This window comes from Ursus maritimus (genome assembly GCF_017311325.1).
Source record: "Ursus maritimus isolate PB19 chromosome X unlocalized genomic scaffold, ASM1731132v1 scaffold_X1, whole genome shotgun sequence".
NCBI classification, from domain to species: Eukaryota; Metazoa; Chordata; class Mammalia; order Carnivora; family Ursidae; genus Ursus; species Ursus maritimus.
The window spans coordinates 47,623,525-47,627,713 of record NW_024423319.1 but is presented as its reverse complement, the minus strand read 5'-3'; positions in this window follow the sequence as shown (position 1 = coordinate 47,627,713).

The following is a 4,189-nucleotide window of genomic DNA, read 5'->3' as shown; positions in this document are numbered from 1 at the left end:
AAAATAGTTTGGCCTTCAGATTGTCAATAATCTGTTTATTATTTTTGAGTACAGTAATCCAATAAGCATTATTCAGCCCATGTACCTCAATTTTTTTCCCACTAGGTTGTAACAAGAAATTTTGTTCAATGAATTCCTAAAATCAAGGATAAATGTAAGTCTAGCAAACCTAACATAAAAGGAAATAATGTGTGGTGTGACATCAGCAAGATGGTGAAAAGGAAGCCCTGGACCCTCCCTTCCCCCCACAAACACACATATTCAGCAATAATTCATAGACAAATTCCCTTTGTGAGAAATCCAGAAACTAAGTGAAAGGCTCCTGTACCTCCAAGCAAACATGAAATTAGACTCACTGAAGCCAATAAGGAGATTCAGGATACTTTCTCACCAAAATCCCTATTCTCAGCATTGTGACATATAATCAGGAAGAGATCTGCTAGTACAAAACTTCTCCCAGGGAAGGGAAAGAGTTCACATGTGAGGTTTCCAAACTTCCAAAAAGGCTCCCCAGAGCACTGGATTCTAACATGCCACTCTAGGAACTCTGACAGATCCAGCTGATAGAAGCCATACCCTCTCCCACTGCTAGCACAGAACCAGCAGATGAAAAATCCTAGCTCTCAACTTTCCTGTAGGGAGAGAAAAGGTTGGTCCATGCATCTAACACTCCAACTTCTCCAAGACTATCCAAAAAAACTGGCATTTCTCTTACCAGTCTTAGAACTCTGATGGCTCTAGCACAGTCTAGCCACCTGGCGGAGAATAAAAATGGGGGCCTGGGTTGCTAAAAGCCATGGCTGCTCTCCCTGGCTCATCACAGAGTGAGCACACAAAAACCACAGCTGTCTGCTTCACCCTGGAGAGGAAAAGAGTTGTTCTAGGCATCCAAAGCCACAAGTCTTCTGAGGACTGTTCAAAGGACTAGCTTCTAACTTTCCTTTCTCAGAGGACTGATGGAACCTGGCAAAACCTAACACCCTGGGGGCAAGTAAGAACATAAGAGAATATTTGGAATGGCAGTCAACATAAACCTTTGCTACCACCACCCAGTTTAGCACAGAGTGAGCAGATAAAAACAAAACAAAGCAAAACAAACAAACAAACATAAAAACAGCTCCCAAATTCTCCCAAGGAGGAAAAGAGCTGGATGGAGTGTCCAGTGATCCAACTTTTCTGGATACTGCCCAAGGACTGGTTTTTGTCTCTCTTGTCCTGGTGCACCAATGAGACCTAGCATACAAGGGCTGCAAAGAACAAAGAAAATATGTTAAACTAGCACAAAGTTTTGAAAGGATCCCAGACTCTCTAGCTAAGATGACTGGTGGGAATTTTTTTTCCTGTATGAGATATGAAAAGGTGACTTATTTGCCTAATGTGCAGGCTCCAACAGAGAGATTCAATTGGAAAATGAACAATTGTGCAAAAATGTTCCAAACAAAAGAATAAGATAAATCTACAGAAATTGACCTTATTGAAATAGAAATATATGTTTTACTTAGCAGAGAATTCAAAATAACTGTCATAAAGATGTTCAGTGAGGTCAAGAAACAATGCACAAACAAAATGAAAATTTCAAGAGAGATAAAAAAAATTAAAAAGTACCAAACAGAAATTATGCATAAATAATTAAATTTAAAAATTCCCCAGCAGGGAATTTTTAGAGGAGTTGGCAACTGACTAGATCAAACAGAAGATAAGGACAGGAAAGTTGAAGACAGGTTATTGGAAATAATTCAGTCAGAGGCAGAAAAAAATGAAAAAGAGTGAAAAAAGTTTGAGGGACTTAAAGGACACCATCAAGCATTATGGAGTCACACAGATGGGTAATAGAAAGGACGAGAAAGCTTATTCAAAAAACAACAATAATAATAACTGAGAGTAATGTCCCCAAAATGGCAAAATAGGTTGTTTATGACTTTGTTCCTCCTCACAAGAACAACTAACATCTACTCAAGAACAAGACACCATTGAGATAATCCTAGGACACGGGTCTGAGTCTGAAGCATCCCATTCTACCTCAGAGACCCAAACAGACTGCATTAGAAGCGTAAGAGAAGCAGCTACACCTTGATCACATTGTCCTTCCCCCAAGACAGTGCAATATCACACAAGAGGTCTCCCTTGAGTCTCTAGTTCCTCCAGTAAGAAAAGAAAATCCAAAGGTGATGTACAGTTTCCCCCAGCATTGTGGCTCACTTTGTGGAAGCCCCTACTCTGACTTTACACCATAAGGAATTCAGGGGAATATATAGGGCCCAGCCACTGGGAATCTGTGATGAAGAATCAAGGAGGATTAGCAACAATTAGCACATGGATCTTGGCACATCAAGTTCATACCTGCAGTGCCCAAGTTGTAATCCCAACCAGAAGTTTTACTCATCTGCAGAGCCAAGTCAAGGGCACACTCAAATCAGGGAACTCAGTGGGGCACAGATCTGTCTGTTGATATCCTCAAAGGAGGAGTTTTCCTTGCCCTTGAACTTGGTATGCCCATGCTCAGGCAAATTGCTGAGTCACAGCCCCACCCACTATGAAGAGTGCTTTCCAGCCTTATCTACCAGAAGTGCTGGTAACAACTCTTAGACGCTGTATAAATCAATGGCACTGGAGCCAAGAGTCAAGTGGGCAGCACTGATTGTTCCCAGAACAAAGCCAGTACTGGGAGTGGAAGCTTCCTGTGCTATGCACAGGCAGGGGTATTCATTCATAGACAAGGTTGAAGGTAGCTCTTAGCCCCTCCTAACCAGAGATCCTATTTGAAAAACTGAGAGTAGGCTAGAGTGGTCCATCTCCCTCCTGTCCAGGCAAGAGGGCTGATAAATAACCCCACCCTCTGTGGAGAGTGTCTTCTGGCCCAATCTGACCAGAAAGGGAAATGAAAATATCTGGAAGCTTTGTGGTCCAGCCACACTCAAGCTGAGAGAAGGGCAGACAGAACTCATAGTTGTCAAGGCAAAGCCAGTGACCCTGTTCAGCCAGGGAACTTGCAGGTTGGCTTGAATTAAGATAAGAGAATTTATTTTCTTGCTATACCCAGACAGGAAATCTAATTCTTGACCCTACATCACGGAATACAGCCTTTAACCTGTCCGAGCGGGAAACCTAACCAGAGAAGACAGGAAGTGGCATAGCCCATTCAGCACCTCTACAGACACTGACACTTAAACAGAGAGCAAAGTCCATGGCTTCCTTTGTCTGCAAAGCAAAACTGGTGGACTCTCCTGCTCAGGGAATTCAGTGCATATTCAGGCCGTACTCAGGTCCCCAAACAACGAGCTAGATAGGCCTTAGTTTCAAGTCTTACATTTAAGTCTTTTTCTTTCTTTCTTTTTTTTTTCATTTTGAGTTAATTTTTGTAAGTGTTATAAGATATGGGTCCAGTTTCAGTATTTTACATGTAAATATCCAATTATCCCAGCACCATTTATTGAAGAGACTCTTTTCTCCATTGAGTATTCTTTTCTCTATTGTCAAATATCCTGGATGAATGGATAAGGAAGTTGTGAGATAGGTATGTATCTCACAACTTCCTTATATGACTGAATAATATATATACACAAAATACATAATAATATATATGCATAATATATAATATATATACATATACATAATAATGTGTATATATATTATTCAGTACTTTTATGACTGATATATACATATGTATTATGTATATTACTCAGTAATAAAAAATGAGGAAATCCTAGCATTTATGACAACATAGATGAACCTTGAAGACATTATGATAAGTGAAATATATCAGACAGAGACAGGCAAATACTGTATGGTCTCTTTCATGTCGAATCTAAACAAACTCATAGAAAAAAATAGACTTGTGGTTACAGAGGCAAAGGTTTTGGGGAGGGGGAATTGGAAGAAGGTGGTCAAAAGGTACAAACTTCCAGTTACAAATAAGTACTAGGAATTTTATGTACACCATGATGACTAGAGCTAATACTACTGTATGATATATAGAAAAGTTGGGAATAAATTCTAAGACTCTCATCACAAGGAGAATTTTTTCCCTTTTATTCTTTACTTTTTATTTTATCTATATGAGAAGATGTATGTTTGCTGAACCTGTTGTGGTATTCATTTCACAACATATATAAATGAAACATGAAACATATGCTTTAAACTTGGTGATGCATGTCATTATTTCTCAATAAAACTGGAAAAGATTTTTAAT